At 46.8% G+C, this 21,401-nt stretch overlaps 1 protein-coding gene across 1 annotated transcript in view; it reads left to right on the top strand.

Annotated features, from left to right (window-relative positions):
* Positions 1-10,356: 10,356 nt before the first annotated feature.
* The window catches only part of Zbtb8a (zinc finger and BTB domain containing 8A), a 32,249-nt gene continuing 21,204 nt past the window's right edge, over positions 10,357-21,401 (top strand). Inside the window, exons 1-2 of the mRNA XM_059256140.1 lie at positions 10,357-10,673; positions 20,110-20,201. The gene's annotated coding sequence lies outside the window, so the exon portion shown is untranslated. The remainder of the gene's footprint in view (positions 10,674-20,109; positions 20,202-21,401) is intronic.

The following is a 21,401-nucleotide window of genomic DNA, read 5'->3' as shown; positions in this document are numbered from 1 at the left end:
TTTTAATTTTAACATAGTAAAACTATATACAACAAAAACAGTTATCAAGCCGGGCAGTGGTGGTGCACCCTTTAATCCCAGCACTTGGGAGGCAGAGGCAGGTGTATCTCTGTGAGTTTGAGGCCAGCCTGGGCTACAGAGTGAGTTCCACGAGAGGTGCAAAGCTACACAGAGAAACCCTGTCTCAAAAAACCAAAACCAGGGCTGGAGAGATGGCTCAGAGGTTAAGAGCACTGACTGCTCTTCCAGAGGTCCTGAGTTCAATTCCCAGCACCCACATGGTGGCTCACAACCATCTATAATGAGATCTGGCGCCCTCTTCTGTATACATAATAAATAAATAAAATCTTTAAAAAAAAAAAAAAAAAAAAAAAACCAAAACCAAACCAAACCAAAACAAAAACCAAACACAGTTATCAAGTAAAAATTATATTTACAATATTCTGTCCATTTGTAGCGAGTATATTCAGAGAAAATAATGCATTATCTATCCTATCTTAGTGAATCCAAAGTTTTACACCTAATTAACTCCCCGCCCCCCCCCCCCAGATAGAGTTTCTCTGTGTAGCTTTGGTGCCGTCCTGGATCTTGTTCTGTAGACCAGACTGGCCTCGAACTCATAGAGCTCCACCTGCCTCTGCCTCCTGAGTGCTGGGATTAAAGGCATATGCCACCACTGCCCGGCAAGTTAAAATATTTTAAATGTCATATTCTATAGGTCTTTGAAGTATCTGAAGACCATTTAATCTAAAATATACCTATTTAGCCTTGAAAACATACCTAATGTGACTACAAGTTTAATTTTTAAACATTAACTACTAACCTCATTTCTTGTTTATACATAAGGGTACCATGACTTTTTCTTTTCCTATTTGTATCCTTTTTTTTTTTTTTTTTTTTTTTTTTTTTTTTTCCGAGACAGGGTTTCTTTGTGTATTTTTGATGCCTGTCCTGGATTGCGCTCTGTAGACCAGGCTGGCCTCGAACTCACAGACATCCACCTGCCTCTGCCTCCCGAGTGCTGGGATTAAATTCCTACGCCGCTCCCCCCCCCCACAGGCTTGATCATGGTCTCTATCACAACAATAGAAATCTAACTAGAAGACAAGTTTGTTTTTTTATTTGAAACAGGGGCTCACTGTGTAGTCCTGGCTAGCCTAGAACTCACTCAGAGAACTAGGCTGCTCTTGAACTTCCTCTTGAACAGGAAGAAGGCAATCATCCTGTCTTCACTGGGATTACCTGCATAGATAGCTTTGCCTGGCAAGCCCAACTTAATGGTTTAAACACCAAGCATTGGGCTGGGTGTGCAGCTCAGTGGGAGAACACTTCTTTAGAATGTGTGAGGCCGTGGGCTTAATACTTCATTCTGAAAAACAAACACAACATTTTCTCTTTGTAAGACTGTGAGGACCAACAGTCCAGAGCACAGCTGGACTCAGGCAATTCTCAGGGTCTCTCATGAAACTGTTACAAGTTATTATCTGGCGCAACAGTCAGCTGAAGATGAGCTGGAGGATGAGGATGCTTCTCAGGATGGCCTCTGTCCTACTCACATGCTGTCGGCCAAGGTCTCAGGTCACCTCCTCAGGGCTTCTTCAGGATTCTCTCAGAGTAACTTATTCAAGACAGAAAAGAACAAACAGGAAGCTGCTATATCTTGGTGACCAGGTTTCTGAAACCACGCATCATTTCTATCTTATTCTATTTTAAGAAGCAAGTCACTAGGTCTAGCCCACACTCATGTCAGCAGTCTTCAGCTGTTCTGATCTTCCCTTCAAGAGAGCACGTCACACTAGTTATGGGCAGTTAGACGTCATTACACCTATCTCTGCTCTTGCCTTGGCCCTCCAGATTGGAGGTGGGGATAGGGGAGATAACACTTTTTCCTCTGGGCCATTCTTAGAAATTCTTAGAAGTCCAGCTACTATGAACTAGTTCTTCTATATACTAAAGATGTCCTTGTCACCCCCATGGTCTCTATGAATGTTTAAAAGCTGATTTCTATTTTTATTTTGTTTTGCTTTGGAGATAGCACTTCTCTGTGTAGCCTGTCCTGGAAACTTGCTCTGTAGACCAGGCTGGTCTGGAACTCAGAGACCTACCTGTCTCTGCCTCCTGAGTGCTGGGATTAAAGGTATGTGCCACCACATCCAGCTGTTGTCCCAGTCTTAGTCTTAAATTTGGAAATAAAGAAACTTCCAGATCCCAGTTTCCATCATTCTGAGTCTTCTCAGAGGAGGCGGCAGACATTGTGGAATGGGAGAAAAGCCATCCCCACTGATAACCTGTCGCTTTCCTAACTCACAGGATCCACACACAAAATAAACCAGATCTAAGTTCATAGCATCACGTGTCAGCTGGTTTATTACAGTGGGAAGAAATGCAGGATCCTCTTTCCAGGAAAATCTCCCAGGAGTAGCCCACTCTCAGCTCTCCCTGGATCTCTGCCAACATCTCTCTCTGACAGGGTCTCATATCTATCTGGGTACAAAGGGACTCTAGCCGGAAGTTTCTCTGGTCCTGCCTGGCCACTGCGACCCTCAGCCGCTTGGTCCCAAGTAAACACACAGAGGCTTATATTACAAACTGTATGGCCTAATGGCTCAGGCTTCTCACTAGTTAGCTCTTACAACTTAACTCATCCCATTTCTAAGCATCTATATGTTGCCACTTACCAGTACTTTCACATTTTGCTTGTCCTGGCAGCTGGCAGCGGCCAGCAACACCTGCCCCACTCTCCTTGATTTATCAACCAGTCAGAACAACACATATTCACAGCCTACAGAAAGACATCCGACAGCCGGACTCTGGGAAGGACCTCTCCTAGTTGGGAGATGGAGCTCTCTGGTGGGCTAGAAACACAGTCCTGGAGGATGAGGAAGCCACAGAAGAAACAAAAACCTCCACTGTACCAGGGCTCCAGCTTCGACAGCCAGAGGCTGAGTAACATCAGGCTGGAAAAGCTGCAGGGAGCAGCCTGCAGACACTGCCGTAGCCACCAGGACCGAGTGTAACTTTTTTTTTTTCTTTTTGGTTTTTCGAGACAGGGTTTCTCTGTGTAGCTTTGCGCCTTTCCTGGATCTCGCTCTGTAGACCAGGCTGGCCTCGAACTCACAGAGATCCACCTGCCTCTGCCTCCTGAGTGCTGGGATTAAAGTTGTGCGCCACCACCGCCCGGCAAAGTGTAACTTTTTGACGGCTAGTCTCTGGTCCCATTTCTAACTTCATCAGCAAACATTCACCTAGCCAATCAGGGCCCACTCGAGACCCCACAAATTTGGACATACAGCTTCTGAGACCCCACAAATTCAGACATACAACTTCAAGACAAACAAGGAGAGGTCCAGTGGGTGGATGGGGAGGTGGGTGGTGAGATTAGGAGGTGTGGCTTTCATGGAGGAGACTCCCACCATTCCCAGTGTGTCTCTCTGCCTCCTGCTTGGGGGTCAAGATGTGAGCTCTCAGCTGTTCCTGCCGCCATGCCTTTGCTCCAGCTCATAGATGTTAACCCTCTGGAACTTTAAGCTCAATTAAAAGCTTTTTTTTAATAAGTTGCCTAGGTCATGGTGTTTTATCCCAGCAGTCGGAGAGTAATGAAGATAATCACACAGAATGGTTCTTGGAGATCGGTGCATGGGAAGGGGCGGGGGTTGGGAGCTCTGTGTCCCTTCCCCATACTTTGTCTTCACTGTCTCTTTATTTGTACCACTTCTCATAACCTTTATGATAAAGCAGAGAATTGAGGTGTTTCCCCAAGTGGCTTGTGGGAAGCTTTTTTACCCAGGTCAGGAGCACAAGTAAAACAACTTATTGTTTGCAATCGGTGTCTGAAGGGAGCAGTCTTAGAACTGCCCTCCACCTGGGGCATCTGATGTTATCCCCAGGTAGACAGTGTCAGAGGTGCCTTGATACTCAACCGATATCTGCTCCACAATGGCTTCCTTGAATAGCTGTCTTACTCCTAGAAGTCTTCTGTGTCAAATGGTGGTTACAAGTATAGAAATGGAGTTTTGTTTTTGTTTTTTTTTTTCTGTATGCTCAGACCATCACTCTAACTTCCAGGCTTAATACCACTCTCTGAGATCAATGATCTCCAGCTTGTTAGTACTAGCAGATACCTTCTACAAGACCTGATGTTTTAGTGAGACTAAATACCGCTGTCCAATTCTGTCTACCTCCTTTAAGTCCTCTGTAGCTGCAGTTACAACATATATCATCCCATGTCTCTTCCTTCCTCTCCAGTCACTTCTCAGACTCAATGCAGCTTCATCTCCCATCCATTAAACAAAGGGATTGCTTCTTCACATTTGGTCCTAGACAGCCGTGGTGGTCCATGTCTAGAATCCCAGCACATAGCAGGCTGAGGCCCAGAGTGAGTTCAAGGCCAGAGTGGCTATATAGGCAGAACTGCTCCAGAACAAAACCTCCTACCTTCATTTGCTTCCTATTGCTCTGATAAACACCATGATGATAAACAGCTTGGAGAGGAGAGGGTTTATTTGGCTTACGCGTCCTGATCACAGCCCATCACTGGAGGAAGCCAGGGAAGGAACTCAAGTGAGGCAGGGACTGAGGCAGAACCCAGAGGGATGATACTTAATGCCGTCGTCCCCACGGCTTGCCCACCCTGCCTTCTTTTTTAACCCACCTGCACAGGGGTGGCACCACCCACAGTGAGCTGGATTCTCCCACATTGACCATCAGTCAAGAAAATGCCCCCACAGACTTGCTTACAAGCCAATCCGATGGATGTGTCCTCCCAACGGAATGTCCCTCTTCCCACATGAACCTGGTTTGTGCCAAGATGACAAATAAGTAAACAAAAACAATACCCCCCCCCACCTTGATCCCTGCAGAGGGCAAAACGCCCCTACACATGAAGAGAAGCACAGGAAAGGCCCGGAACCTTAAATTCGCAGGCTTTCTTCAAAGGCAGGAAATGTTGAACCTCTTCTTCCTGGAATGCTGGGAATGGATGTAGTTTACAACCTAGTGATCCTCGGCTGTCTGATGAGCCAGGTTCTACCCATATCTCCCAGATGTTTTACTTTTCCCAGACCCTTTACCCCTAAAACCTTGAGCATTAGTTCTAGTCCATAGAATTCATCCTTGTGAGATGTGTCATTTGTACTTTATAAGAGCCTACGTGCCGGGCAGTGGTGGCCCATGCCTTTAATCCCAGCACTTGGGAGGCAGGGGCAGGTGGATCTCTATGAGTTCGAGGCCAGCCTGGGCTACAGAGTGAGTTCCAGGAAAGGCGCAAAGCTACACAGAGAAACCCTGTCTCGAAAAACCAAAAAGAAAAAAAGAGCCTAAGTGACTTCTGTGTCATCTTAGGGCCAGGCATTATGTTTACGTCAGTCATTCTCCCTAGACCTTTAGATTGAGCATTGTTTCTAAGTCAACAAGAACCCATCTTATGGACGAAGCCATGTGTACTTTGTAAAAAGCTTCAGTGTAAACATATTGTAAGTTTTGTTGTACTCACGGGACTGAGTTCATTGTTATCAGAGAACTTTTCCCCAAAATTTTGCTGTTCTTAAATATGGCTAAAACAAACAAGCTGGTGTCCGACTCCTGAAGTCTTGGCCCAGCATGGGTTACCTAAATCGGGCTGAACTGAGTGAGTTTCATTCTTCCCTCACCTGGATGGTTTTCCTGCCGGCTGTGAAGCCTGTAGGGACCTCCTCCGATCCCAAACCCTCTCTCCTCACTTCATAGTCTCTGTCTACCCACATGCATGATTTTCATTACTATCTCCATGACACTGAGGACAAATTGTGTTTCATGAGACAGGGTCTCATGTCACCCAGGCTGGCCTTGAACTCCTCGGTCTCCTTGAGTAAGTAGGAACAGGCAGTAAGTATTGATCCTCTGGGGTTCTGCCTCAGCTCCTGCCTCTAGGTCACTGCGTTGCTTGACTTCCTGTCCTGGCTTCCTTCAAAGTTGGACTGTGATTGGGACTCGTAAGCCAAATAAACCCTTTCTTCCCCAGGTTGCTTTTAGGAGGCCACCCAAGTAGTAGGATTACAGGCATGTGCTACCAACAAATGGCGATGACTAATATTTGTAATAAAAACCCAGGGCCAGATATCGGGGTAAAAGGTGAAAAATCAGAGAGGCAGAGGAGCCAGCCACTAGTTCTTACCCCTATGAAATCCTCCGCCAAAAGAGAGAATATCTGGCTCTATTTTTTTTTTAATTAATATGACCGTTTAGCAATTCGTGTTACCAATATTTATCTCAAACAATTTACCTATTAGCTTCTAATTTAAGTAGACATTAATTTACATTAGAAGGTCACAGAATTAGAGGGAGAGGTGGGACACAAGGATGGAAGGCATCTGGAAACAATAGCCAAAGTCATATCATAGAATCGGCCTGGTGAGGATACCAGTACTGTTCTCAGTAAACAGGGACAGCCAGTTAGCACCACAGCACCAGAGTGAGGCAATGGGTGCTGCCATTAGATGTACTGGCCCGGGGCGGAGAGATGGCTTAGTGGTTAAGAGCACTTGATGTTCTTCCAGAGGTCCTTAGTTCAATTCCCAGCACCCATGTGGTGGCTAACAACTGTCTGTAACTCCAGTGATCTGACACCCTCACACAGACATATATGCAATGTGCATTATATATATATATATATATATATATATATATATATATATATATATATATATATATATGGAGAGAGAGAGAGCACGCACTGGCCCTGGAACTACTGCTGCAACTGCCACTACTGTTAAAAAGACACCCTGTATGGTTCTTGTGTATTGCTGCTGTAGTTCCCTCTTCAAGAGGGGCATCCGATGGCCAAGTATAAAAATGGCTGTTATATCTGCAAGGAATTCTGGGAGTGTAAATCATTGGTGTGTAATAGAATATTATTTTAACATGTGTTACATTTGTTTATGCTGTGGAACATTTGTTTAATGATGCAAAGATGTGTTGTATTCTTTTATTTTTATTTTTATTTTATGTACATACGTGTTTTGCCTGTAGGTGTGTCTGTATGAGGGCCTCGGATCCCCTGGAACTGGAATTACAGATATCTGTGAGCTGCCGTGTGGTTTCTGGGAATTGAACTCAGGACCTCTGGAAGAGCAGCCAGTGCTCTTAACCGCTGAGCCAACTCTCCAGCCCGTGTTGTATTCTTTTTTTTTTTTTTTTTCCGAGACAGGGTTTCTCTGTGTAGCTTTGCGCCTTTCCTGGAACTCATTTTGGAGACCAGGCTGGCCTCGAACTCACAGAGATCCGCCTGCCTCTGCCTCCCGAGTGCTGGGATTAAAGGCGTGCGCCACCACCGCCGGGCCCCTGTTGTATTCTTTTATGCTGCATTTGTTTAACTCTGTGAAGCTGTGTTACTGTGCCTGTCTAAAACACCCAATGGTCTAATAAAGAGCTGAATAGCCAATAGGAAGGTGGGAGAAAGGATAGGCGGGGCTGGCAGGCAGAGAGAATAAACAGAAGGAGAAATCTGAGAGAAAAAGAAGAAAGGGCAAGACAGCAAGAGAAAGTAAGGATCGAGAAAAGAAGGGGCCAGCTACCCAGCTACACAGCGAGCCACAGAGTAAGAGTGAAAGTAAGATTGCAAAAGTAGCTGGGTGGTGGTGGTGCACGCCTTAAATCCCAGCACTCAGGAGGCAGAGGCAGATGAACTCTGTAAGTTCCAGGCCAGCCTGGTCTACAGAGTGAGTTCCAGGACAAGCTCCAAAAGCTACACAGAGAAACCCTGTCCCAAAACAAACAAACAAACAAACAAACAAACAAAAATTACAGAAGTAAGAAAAAGGTAAAAGCCTAGACGCAAAAGGTAGATGGGATAATTTTTAAAGTTAAGAAAAGCTGGCAAGAAACAAGCCAAGCTAAGGCCAGGCGTTTATAATTAAGAATAAGCCTCCGTGTGTGGTTTGTCTTGGAGCTAGGTGGCAGGCCTCCCAAAAGAGCAAAAACAACCAACAATATTGGTATTTTCATATTCTATTGCAGAGAGTAGTTTCTACTTCCACCAATTAACCATAAGGTAAGGAATTCTCCAAACTATGGGTTTCAGATGACATGCATACAAAAGGGATGAAAATGTATGGCATACAGAAAGGATGAAGACGTCAACCTCTGTCACAGAGATTACCTCATTCTCAACACGTCAAGCCGGTTTTATGATCTTTGTGACTCTCCTATTCCACTAAACAAAACAGACACAAACAGATCTTCTTCTGGGCTCCTTCTTTTCTTTCTTTTTTTGACAGCCCTGAATTAGCTCGTATTATCTATATAGACTAGGCTGGCCTGAACTCACAGTGATCTGGCTGCCTCTGCCTTCCAGGTGCTGGGATTAAAGGTATGTGCCACTGTTGGGGAGACAAAACACACTCATCTACTCAGCCCAGACAGGGAACCCATGACAGACTAAAGTATGGACACCACCAAAGTCCATCTTGGTGAACCAGTGATTTTATTGGGGTTACTTACAGGAGCAGAAATGACTTAAAGGCATCACCAAGGCTCACCCCAACATAGAGCATTGGATGCTCTCATAGAGGACCTGGGTTTGAGTCCTAGAACTCACGTGGTGGCTCACAAGCATTCTAACTCCAGTTCCAGGGAATCCAGTGTCCTCTGCTGGCTTCTACCATGAGCATCAGGCAGAGACATGAGCTGCTTCTCAGGCACCATGTCTTCAAATTCATCTGCATTATACATTATATTTGATGAAGCCCCACTTCTTTGAGATGTGGATCATCGGGAGGCCTGGGGATAGCTTCTGGATCAGAGACATGAAAAGCTGCTAGAGTAGTTTCCAACTTCCTTGAGAATAGCCACATAGGTGAAAAGCTGCTATTTGCAATCATTACATGCCAGGAACACCCCTACACCCCACTCCCCGAGTGTGCCCCCCCCCAACTCCCTTGGGGCAAATTGGCTTCCTGGTTTGCTTAATTGGCTGCAGAACGTTTGTTTTGTTTTGAGATAAGGTCTCCTTGTGTAGCCCTGGCTGGCCTGGAACTCTCTTTGAAAACCAGGATGGCCTTGAATACAGAGAGACCTGCCTGCCTCTGCCTCCCTCCCCAGTACTGCAGTAAACTTTTGCTATTATAATGTCTAGGGCTTTCTAGGATAAATCTTCAACGGGGGTGTTAGCAGAACAGTTTGAGCATATTCAGCAATGCTAATCGCTAATGGTTTTCTCTTTTTGAGACAGGGTCTCACTATGTAGCTCTGACTGTCTTGGAACTTGCTGTGTAGACCAGGATGGCTTCTCACTCTGCCTGCCTCTGTCTTGTGTCACAACACCAGCCAAGCTTCCATTACCCCAAAAGGTGAAGAAACACATCTGAATCACAAAGCACCTCTGGAGTAAACAGGTGTGACATTCAGAGAAGATGTATTGAGTTCTTCAAAATGTAAGGCTAATTAGTGAGGAAACAAGACCCGGATCCCTCCCTTGTCGTCCCCCCCCACCCCCACCGATTAAGAGTTGGGAGAGATAAACCTAAAAAAAAAAAAAAAAAAAAAAATGAAATGTATGCTTTGAGCCGAGCAGTGGTGGCCCATGCCTTTAATCCCAGCACTTGGGAGGCAGAGCCAGGCGGATCTCTGTGAGTTCGAGGCCAGCCTGGTCTACAGAGTGAGCTCCAGGACATGCACCAAAACTACACGGAGAAACCCTGTCTCGAAAAACCAAAAGAAGAAGAAGAAGAAGAGGAGGAGGAGGAGGAGGAGGAGGAGGAGAAGGAGGAGGAGGAGGAGGAGGAGGAAGAAATGTATGCTTTGAAATTTTGAGTTCCCCCCATTTCACCGTAATACATGATTCGCAGTAATTGACAACCAGTATGAAGAAGTAGAAAACTAATTTAGTTTATAGAAGTTATTCTTGTGTAGAGCGAAAATTCAGCAATTGACTATTTTAGGAAATGTATAACCTGATGTTTGTGGTCTCAATATTAAGGACATGTCAAGAGAGACGCTTGATATACGATCAATTTTCGTACTTGAAAACATAGATCCTTCTCTTTTTGCTAGTTTTATGTCAAGAATCGTTTTCTGGGCCTCTCTGGGCTCGCCTTTTCAAATGGTCTGATGGGGACCTACAAAGGTTTCTAAAAGGCTATCCCTGACTAGACTAAGTGATTCGATAAAGAGGGAAATTTTGTGGAAATTTCTTCCATTTGACGTTGCTAAACTTAAGTACAATAATGTCACATGTACTTATACAGTAATTGTGGGCACGCCTAAGTCCCTCCCTCTCTAGCCTTAAACCAATATCCCCACATCTTAGAAATCCAGCCCCTTTGCCCTCGGGAGGCGCCTTTCCCAATGTAAAGTACAATTTTAAAATTTAAGCTCCCGACTGAAAGAATGATCCGCAGTGAACTGCTGGGGAATCTGGGCGCCCCAGTGCCTGCGGGAGGGTGCAGCCGGGTGTGGGCACGGACAGGGGGAGTGGGCGAAGCTGCTGGTTGGTGCCTGAAATCTGTGCGTTGCCCCTTTAATTGTGTCCTCAGCCCTCGGGCGTTTCTGTCCAACGCCCACGTCAGCAAATACCTTTTGTTTCTCCCACGTTGGGGCTACTTGTTTTAGGGCGCACAGCCTCGGCTTCGGAAGGGGGTGCTTCCCCACCGGGAACCGGGAATTGCTCTGCAGCGCGTACGAGCGGCCAGAGCTCGGCGGTAAGTGGCTGTGCGGGCGCGGGCGGGCGGAGGGCGGCCGGGGCGTCGGGGCTGCGGGCCCGGCCGGGAGCCTGGAGGAGGGCGGCAGGGGCGCCGGGGTGCGCCCCGGGGATGCAACCGTGGCCCGTGCATGGGGCGGAGCAGGGGCGGCCGGGCGCCATTTGCAGCCGGGGGCGCAGAGCAGGGGCTCCGAGGGCCGGCGACGGCCACAAAGGAGGCGCGGGCGGCGGCGGCCCCGGGCGCGGCTGCGGGACAATGGCTGCGCCGTCGCCGCCCGCGCCCGCCCCGCCGCCCGCCCGCCCTAGCCGGACCGGGTCGGGCCCCGGGAAAGGCGGGAAGGCTCCGGAGCCTCCTGGCGGCGGCGGTGGGGAGGCGGCGCCGCGGAGTCGGGCGTGTCTGCAGCCGTCGGGCGCCGCGGCGGGGGAGGGGCGCGGGGCGCGGGGCGCGGGGCGCGGGGCGCGGGGCGCGGGGCGCGGGGCGCGGGGCGCGGGGCGCGGGGCGCGGGGCGCGGGGCGCGGGGCGCTGCAGCCCGGCGTTCTCACTCCGCCCTCCACCCTCTCGCTTTCAATCACGACGCGACGGTTCCGGTCTTAGAACCGAGGGCCGAAGTATGGAGACCCAGCTGGCTCCCGGGAGAATGTCCCTGGCATCTCCCACCTGGCGACACTATCTGGTTCGGTTCCTTCGCGCTCTGGCGCGCTTACTCGCCCTTGACCGTGCGGTTAGCTGTATTCCACGTCTTTCCGAGACGTGTTTGGAATAGGATTCACACCTAGCGGGCATTCGACCGCACACACCGCTAACCTAGAAGTCTATTTTTGCAGGACTTTAGTAAATGGAGTGGTTTCACTTTCATGAATAGTTCACTTAATTTCTTATAAGACAGCTACCTGTTCAGGCTGTTTATTCTGCCTGGCAACGGAAAGACGGAGTTTCACCCCTTGGCGGGGGTGGGGGGTGGGGGTGACAACCTCCCAAGCCCCCCCTGCTCTTGCAGCTCCCAGGAGCTGTCTCCAAGTACCAAAAACCTTCCCTGATCTTTATCACTTAAATCTTATCTATTTACCCATTTTATTCTTTGTTTTAAACTGAACTCAGGCTAGCCTTGAAATTTTGATTCTCCTACCTCCACCTTAGGAGTTTTGGGGTGAACTAGTCGAATTTCAGTTTGTCTTAACTCTTTTAATGGAATAGTTAATTTTTTAATATTCAAAGAGGTTGATATAAGTTTATTTTTAATTCTCCCTGATTTTTTTTCTTTTTGCTATTTTATCTTTTTTTTTCTTTTTTGAAGACTAGGTCCCATGTAGCCCACGCTGGCCCCAAATCTAGTTTATGATGACCTTGGACTCCTGATTCTCCTGCAGCCACCTGCCAAGTGCTGGGATTGCCAGCAAGGATCTCCACACCTGGTACTTACTCTGTGCTTGAACTGAACCCAGGGCTTCATACATGTTACACAGGAGCTCTATCACTGAACCATATGCCCAACTCTCTCCTTAAATTGCTCCCCTACATCTTACCAAAAATGCCAAAGGCCCGTAAGATCTATGTCTCCAAGGCCTTATAGGAACTGGGCTCACCGAGTGTGTGTGTGTGTGTGTGTGTGTGTGTGTGTGTGTCTGTCTGTCTGTCTGTCTGTCTGTGTGTCTGTCTGTCTTGCTGGGTTGAACCCAGGGCCTTGCACATGCTAGGCAAATGTTCTACTGTTGACATACATCTCCAGACCCCTTACTTTTTTTTTTCCAGACAAGGTTTCTCTGTGTAGCCCTGGCTATCCTGGAACTTGCCCTGTAGACCAGGCTGGCCTCAAACTTACAGAGATCCACCTGCTTTTGCCTCCAGAGTGTTGGAATTAAAGGCGTGTAATAGGTGTCATTAGGAGGCAGGGGGATGTCTGAATTCGAGGCTAGCCTGGTCTAAAGAGCAAATTCCAGGACTGCCAGGGCTACAGAGAGAAACCCTGTGTTCGAAAAACAAAACAAGACCCACTTCTCCAAATCCCTTTATTCCGATGCTAATCCCCTCCATGAGGGCAGTCCCCCACTCCCAACTGATAACCCCCTAAAAGCTCCTCTTAATTTTCCCTTGTGAGAATTAACTTTCAGCATGAACTTTGAAGGAGACACAGCCTTCTACAGCACAGCTCTTAAGATGGACTTAATTCTAAATCTTCCCAGAATTACAAGTCCTTCATCCTCCGAAGAATACAATTGCTATTCAAAGAACACAATTGCTGTTTCAGTTAACTCAAATTTAGGAGCTAGGAGTTTTTGCTAAGACCAACACACTAAGGTCTAGATAAGTGGTTCTCAACCTAGGGTCGAGACCCCCACTGGGGCCAAATATTAGACATCCTGTGTGTCAGATGTTTATTATATGATTCATAACAGCAGCAAAGTTGCAGTTATGAAGTAGCAACGGAAATAATTTTCTGGTTGGGGGTCACACAACCTAAGGAACTGTATGAAAGGGTCGCAGCATCAGGAAGGCTGAGAACCACCACTCTGCGTCAGTGCTGTGTATAGTACCAGGCTTTACTTGCTACCCAAATCTTCAGACTATATGACTTTTCTTTCTGTTCCAAAGACCTTCAAACCTAATGGTTCCTAAAATATGTAATTGTCTGTTCCAACCACCTTTTAAAAGATCATTGACCTTAATGGGAATTTTGAATTCTGTAATCTTCTTAGGGACTACCATAAATATTTAACTCAGAGATATTGTAGACGTTCCATTGGACTTTTGGATGACTCACCGGAGTTCATGTAGCTAGCTAATACAACTTGTAAGATCAATCTACTAAAAACATCTGGAAGGCATTATCCATGCCTGTGGCATAGTCCTGTATGCAGAAAATACGCCCTTCTAGATGCAGGATACTATTTGTTATTGTAAATTATGCTAAGTGTTACCAAGTTGTAAGTGAGCCAGTTTACTGAGCACTTCCTGAAGGAATCTGCACACAGCGGGATACTCTTATCCAGACCCCGGATTAGGCACAGACCACACACCAAACACCTGTTTTCATAGAGAGATCCTTTATTTAGCAGGGAAGGAATCAGGCAGAAAACAGCAGCCAAGGTGTGATTCCCACCCCACCTCCAAGACGGGGGTTTCTCTGTATAATTTTGGTGCCTGTCCTGGATCTCACTCTGTAGACCAGGCTGGCCTCGAACTCACAGAGATCCAAGAGGCCCAAAAGAGGATTTTGATTGCTGGACTTCAATACTTTGATAGTTGGACCTTGGTGATAAGCCTTGGGAATGGAGCCTGGCATAATAAAGTGTTCAAGTAAGGGGCTGGAGAGATGGCTCAGCCGCTAAGAGCACTGGCTGCGCTTCCAGAGGACCCAGGTTCAATTCCCGGCACCCACATGGCAGCTCACAACTGTCTTGAACTCCATCCAGTTCCAGGTGATCTGACACCCTCACACAGACATATATGCAGGCAAAACATGAATGCACATAAAATAAAGAAATTTTTTTTTAAAAAAAAGCGTTCAAGTAATGGAACAGACCTTGGTGGCTAGCTTTAGGCATGTAATCTATGGTTTACAAGAGAGAGGGAAGGGGGAGGGGCAAGGCCTACCAACACCAGGCTTGCCATGCCTGGGCCTGCTAGAGCCCTTCACTTCCTGTTGCTATGTAGTTCAAGAAGAACTTTCTCTTGAAAACGTTGACTCTTTACTTTATTGACACATGGTCTTATGTAGCCCAGGTTGGCCTCAAACTTGCTGTGTGGGCAGGGATGACCTTGAACTCTAGATCTTTCCGTCTTCATTTCCCAGTACTCCCAAGTTTCATGTGGGGTTTAGGTCAAGCCTGGCTTTGTGCGAGAGTGCTAGACAGCCCTTTACCACCCGACCACCTCATCCTTAGCCCTCCTCTGTCCCAGCCTCTTGAGGACTGGGATTCCAGGCTGAGCACCACACTGGAATTAAACTTTAAGTGGGTTTTCCTGTTCGATCCTCCTCAGGCTGTGTCTTTCTCTGCATTGTTTCAGCTTTCTTTTGGGAATGCACCCTGCTTGCGTAAGAGGCATTGTGGGTACATTTGCAGAGAGTGTAAGACATGTAAATTGGCTCTGGGCTCACTCAGCTCCAACCCTGATTTGGTTCACTTGCTTTGTGTATAATTGTGGAGATTTTCTTTTTTTAAGGATTGATTTATTTTATTTTCTTTTTTTTTTTTGTTTTTTTTTTTTTTTTTCGAGACAGGGTTTCTCTGTGTAGCTTTGCGCCTTTCCTGGATCTCGCTCTGTAGCCCAGGCTGGCCTCGAACTCACAGAGATCCACCTGGCTCTGCCTCCCGAGTGCTGGGATTAAAGGCGTGCGCCACCACCGCCCGGCGATTTATTTTATTTTCTATGCATTAATACTTTGCCTGCATGTGTGTCTGTGTGAGGGAGTTGAATCCCCTGAAACTGGAGTTACATAGTTGTGAGCTGCCATGTGGGTGCTGGGAATTGAACCTGGGTCCTCTGGAAGTGTAGCCAGTGCTCTTAACTGATGAGCCATCTCCAGCCCCCAATTTTCTAGTCATTTCTCTTGTACCTTGGTTTCCTATGGCAGCTGTGAACCTCATGGTGTAGATGCTGGGCTCCGAGCTTGGATCCTCTTGAAGAGCAGCAAATGCTTCCATTCCGTGAGCCATGTCTCCAGCCCTGCCTTATAACTTCCAGACTTGAAAAATTTATTGAAAAATATAGTAGTTTTTGGAGGCCAGTAAGACGATTCTGAGGGTAAAGACACTTGCCACACCTGATGGCCTGAATTTGATCCCTGGACTCACAGGATGCAGGAGAGAGTCGACTCCCCCCACTCCATTGTCCTCTCAATCAATGTCAGGTGACCATGGGGTGTGCACATGGGACAACACAAACACATAAGAAGTGACTGTAATTTAAACATTAAAAGAAACACTTGCTGTAAGTTTATATATATATATATATATATATATATATATACATTTTTTAAAAAAATCATTATAGCTGGATCACAATTGGAAGCTAGCCTGGGCTCCATAGTAAGATTATTATCCAGCCAGGCGATGGTGGTGCACACCTTTAATGCCAGCAAGGCAGGCAGATCTTTGAGTTCAAGGCAAGCGTGATCTCCAGAATGAGTTTCAGGACAGCCAGGGTTGTACAGAGAAACACTGGGGTGGGGTGGACTGGAGCAGCTCTGGCTTCTCTTTCAAATTCTCATGTTCAATTCCCAGCACCCACCTGATAGCTCACACCTGTCTGTAACTCCAGTTCCGGGGGATCTGGCACCCTCACATAGACATACATGCAGGTAAAATACCAATGCACATAAAATAAGATAAAAATAAAAAACAAAAAAATTACCCTGAAAAATTATCTGACTCCCTTTTCTGGCATCCTCAGGCACTGGAGACACACACGGTGCACAGACCTACATGGAGCTAGAACACCCATCCACCTAAGATTGAAGGACTTAAAAAGGGGGCAAGAGAGTCACTTAAGATATCTGTTTAAGGTTGATTCTGCCTCAAGCAGTTCCATAGGGGGCTAGTGAGCTAGCTTATGGGGTAGAAAGGCCATGCCACCTAGTCTGATGAACTGAGTTCAATCCCGAGAGCCCACATGATGGAAGGAGAGAACCAAATGCCTACCTCTGTCTTCTGATCTCAGTAAAGAAATGAAACACACAAACAAACAGAAAACAAAGAAGCTGTAGAGATTCCTACCTTCAGTTCTGGTGAACCTCGGGCCAGGAAATAAGAGCAGAGAAGCAATAGTCACAAAAGCTAAAGGAAGGATAAGGGCCAGTTAAGTGACTGTCGGGGGGTGGGGTGGGGGTGGGGTGGGGTGGGGGGTGGGGGGGGACTCTTCAGCTTAGCCTCCGAGGATCCTGGACCAGCCCCAAAGAAGACTCGCAGCAGAGGGAGCTCTAACTCTGGCTGCCGCTCTCTGCATGAAGAGTTCCTCCCTGGGGCCTCCACTCAGAGGAAGCTGGGTTCTGGACACAAGCCACGGAAAACTTCTAGGATGAGTCACTGTGGAGCCAAGTTGGGGTTTGTTTAAAGGAGGGACAGTATGCACCCAAGAGAGGTTCGCTAAGAACCAGTGCCTTTTTTTCAAGTTAGAATCGGATATAGAGGCTGGACTCTGGTCTTTCTGCTTGCCTGAGGAGTGCTAGGATCATAGGCGTTCACCACCAGCCGTGTGTGGTGCTGCACACTGTTAGTCCAAGTGATCCGGAGGCAGGCAGGCAATAATCTCTGTGAGTTCAAGATCAGCTTGGTCTACATAGCCAGACATAAGGAATAAGGTAACATTTGAAATGAGGTGTACAGTTGATTTGTAGAGTAGAGCCTTCCTACATAGTTTAATTCTCACCCTCGGATGCCTATAAATATATGGTAGAACCAGTCAGTTTTGTGTAAGCATTCTAATAGACACAAGAAAGATGTATGGTGATAAAATTCTGAAATGTTTGCAAGATGGCTCAGGAGTTAAGAGAACTCGCTTCTCTTCCAGAGAACCTGAGTTCAGTCCCAGCACCCACATGGTGGCTCACAACCATCTGTAACGCCTGCTCCAGGGATCCAACACCCTCTTCTGGCTTCCGTGGGTACTACGCATACATTGCATACACACAGACACACACACACACACAAATACAAATGAATTTAATTTTAAAAAACTTAATTAATCCCAGCACTAGGGAGGCAGAGACAGGTGGATCTCTGTGAGTTCAAGGCCAGACTGGTCTACAGAGCGAGTGCCAGGATAGCCACGATTAGATAGTGAGACTCTTGTCTCAAAAAAAAAAAAAAAAAAAAAAAAAAAAATCTTGGGCTGGAGAGATGGCTCAGAGGTTAAGAGCACTGACTGCTCTTCCAGAGGTCCTGAGTTCAATTCCCAGCACCCACATGGTGGCTCACAACCATCTGTAATGAGATCTAGTGCCCTCTTCTGGCCTGCAGTCATACATGCAGACAGAACACTGTATACATAATAAATAAATAAATCTTTAAAAAAAAAAAAATCTTGTGTGTGTGTGTATGTATGTGTGTGTGAGAGAGAGACAAAGAAGGGGGTATTGTGCATAGGAGTGCAGTGCCTGAGAAGGCTGGAGGCATTGGACCCCATGAAGCTGGATATACAGTGGTTCTGAGCTGCTTGGCATGGGTTCTGGGAAAAACTCAACTTGGGTCCTCTGCAAAAGCACAGTAACATTTTTTTTTTTTTCAAGACTGGGTTTCTCTGTGTTGTACTGTCTGTCCTAGAACTCACTCTGTAGACTAGGCTGGCCTCAAACTCACAAAGATCTGCTTGTCTGTGCCTCCTGAGTGCTGGGATTAAAGGCGTGCGCCACCACTAGTTCTAATATTTTAAGCAGAGAGAAATTTAATAAAGCATTTGGATCCTTACAAAGTCATGAAAAAGGCTTGGATAAGGGGCTTTTGGGTGGGGCTTCAGAAATAATTCCCAGCACAAGACTGCCTGAGGGAGGGGCCGCCAGGGAGGTCCTCAGGCGCTGCAAGTGACATCGCTAACTGCAGTTTGGGGGATCGAGAGACCGCTGCCCTCCACCTCCCCAAACAATGACTCTCCCTTATCTTTTCAGAATTACGGTTGTTGCCAAGCTGTGGTGGCGCACGCCTTTAATCCCAGCACTCAGGAGGCAGAGGCAGGCAGATCTCTGTGAGTTCAAGGCCAGCCTGGGCTACAGAGTGAGTTCTAGGACAACCAGCTCTATACAGAGAAACCCCTTCTCAAACAACAACAACAAAACAAGAACTACAACTATTAACATAATGTCTACATTATGGAGATTAGTACATGCATTGGAGTACTTGTACATAAAATTAATAAATAAATGTGCTGGAGAGGTGGTTCAGCAGTTAAGAGCACTTTCTTCTTCTAGAGGTCCTGTGTCAGCAACCACATAGTGGCTCACAACCATCTGTAATGGGATCTAATGCCCTCTTCTGTAATGCAGGCATACATGCAAATGGAGTACTTTTACATAAAAATAAATAAATAAGATTTGTGATATTTGCATACATGTATAAATCATGTGCTGTCTTGACAGCCATGAAGCTTCCATAGACATGTCTGCCAGCATTAACATTCCAGCCATGGAAAGATGGTTCCTGCCTCATTTCTACCTTGAAACTCTCATAAGAGAATTGATGTCTTACATGGGGCGGCGGGGAAGGGGGGGGAATAGTGCTAACTGCAAAGGAGTCTGGGAAATGTACTTTTTCGTTTTCCAAAAGGAAGTTCTGAAGGTGTCTGAGTATGTGCTAGGGTGGAACTTGGTGATTGTCCCCCAAAATGACATTTCATCAGCATGTAAAAACTGTGTGGGACACAGACTAGGCTTAGAAATCCATTCTCCCTGATAGCTTGGAATTCACTTTTGCTGGCCACAGCATAGACCATGATTGTGCCTCTAAATTGCCCTGGTGAGCCAGAAAGTTGTCAGAGTAACCACTCCACCCGGGCCCCCTAGCTCCTTAGGATTGGGGAACAGATGAGCTTTCACTATGGCAAGAATCTTTCTCCCCTCACACTCCTGGTTTTCCTGTGCATGGTTGCACGTGCCTGTAATTCTAATACTGTGAGGCTGAGGCCGGAGGATCAGAAGTTTGAAGCACATCTGGGCTTCATAATAACTCAACAAACAAGCAGTAAAGCCAGTTGTTCCTCCAACTTCTGCGTTTTAGTCATAATTTCCAACCTGCTGCTTTAGTTGCCAATGTTTCCTAAATGTCTTTTGTAGCCAGTTTATTATTTTTTTTGAGGCAGACTGTCTTTGGACTCACCAAATAGCCAAGGCTAGCCTTGAACCCCTGATCCCCTGTTACCACATCCCAAGTGCTGGAATTCAGGAGTGTTCTACTATGCCCTGCTAATGTTAGTTTATTTAGAAAGGGATCCAAAACATCAAAGCTATTTTTGTTGTTGTTTTGTTTTTTCTTTTATATATATATTTATTTATTTATTATGTATACAGTGTTCTGCTTGCGTACAGAAGAGAGCACCAGATTTCATTACAGATGATTGTAAACCACCATGTTGTTGCTGGGAATTGAACTCAGGACCTCTGAAGAACAGCCAGTGCTCTTAACCTCTGAGCCATCTCTCCAGCCCTTGTTTTGTTTTTCAAGACAGGGTTTCTCTGTGTAGCCCTGGCTGTCCTGGAACTCAATCTGTAGACCAGGCTGGCCTTGAACTCAAGGAGATCCTCCTGCCTCTGCCTCCAAATGCTGGGATCAAAGGCGTGCACCACCATCCCCACTGGCCAAAGCTATATTTTAAAACTAATGATCTGTGCCAAATTACCTATTTTTACATGCTGAACACTGGTGCCTAATATATAAATAATTAAGTATCCTACCAGATGCTTCTCTTATTACAAAAGTTCATTCTGAGTCTCCATCCTTTCTCTCCACAGACACAACTTTTCTGAACTCATTGACGTGGAGTGTTTCCTCTTTGTCCTTCAACAGTCTTTGGGTTTCAAGACTAGCACCTGTACATTTCCAGGTATGAGGAAACCATTTTTTGGTGCTGAAGGTTGGCCTTGGGTGTTCTGCCGCTGAGTTCCACCCTAGCCACATGTGAAAATTTTAATTCTTTTACCTCATTCATATAAATATTAATTCTATATTTAACAAAATACAGTTTTTATTATTTTAGGTGTATATGTGTTCTGCCTGCATGCATGCCTGTGTACTGCATGCATGTAGATGCCAGAAGAGGACCTTGGATCCCTTGGAACTAAAGTTACAGATGGTTGTGAGCCACCATATGGGTACTAGGAATTGAACTAGGGTCCTCTGGAAAAGCAGTCATTGCTCTTAACCTCTGAGCCATCTCTCCAGCCTCCAGAGTTTTAATTGATATTATACCTCATTTAAAAACATATAGCCGGGTGGTGGTGGTGGTGGTGGTGGTGGTGGTGGTGGTGGTGGTGGTAGGGGTGGCAGTGGTGGAGGTGGTGGTGGTGGTGGTGGTGGTGGTGGAGGTGGTGGTGGTGGTGGAGGTGGTGGTGGTGGTGGTGGTGGTGGTGGTGGTGGTGGAGGTGGTGGTGGTGGTGGTGGAGGTGGTGGTGGTAGTGGTGGTGGTGGTGGTGGAGGTGGTGGTGGTGGTGGAGGTGGTGGTGGTGGTGGAGGTGGTGGTGGTGGTGGTGGAGGTGGTGGTGGTGGAGGTGGTGGTGGTGGTGGTGGTAATGGAGGTGGTGGTGGTGGAGGTGGTGGTGGTGGTGGTGGTAATGGTGGTGGTGGTGGTGGTGGTGGTGGTGGTGGTGGTGGCGGCGGCGGCAGCGGCGGCGGTGCATGCCTTCCTTAGCCTCAGCACTCAGGAAGCGGAGGCAAGCAGGTCTCTGAGTTAGAGGCCAGCTTGGTCTACAGAGTAAGTGCCAGGACAGCCAGGGCTATACAGAGAAACCCTGTCTCCAAAAACCAAAACATATGTAAAAAGCACAATTTTCCAACTATGCACTTTATATATTAGAGAATACATTTATTGTGTTCAAACTCCCTGTATAAAGCACTCAGCATTCTGCTCTTGGTCAGTTGTCTCTGTTCACTTACTGCTGGTTTTCGTCTTGTGTACGATTCTGCATGTTTGTGAATGAGTGTGGGCATGTGGTGGTCAGAGGACAACTTGGGTGTTGGTCCTGAGCTGCCCCCTTGTTTGAGTCAGGGTCTCTTGTTTGCTGCTTCTGTATGCCAGGCTAGCTAG

This window comes from Peromyscus eremicus, chromosome 2, assembly GCF_949786415.1.
Source record: "Peromyscus eremicus chromosome 2, PerEre_H2_v1, whole genome shotgun sequence".
In the NCBI taxonomy this organism is placed as follows: Eukaryota; Metazoa; Chordata; class Mammalia; order Rodentia; family Cricetidae; genus Peromyscus; species Peromyscus eremicus.
The sequence above is the reverse complement of the archived record's forward strand: the minus strand, read 5'-3'. Positions and strand labels throughout refer to the sequence as shown.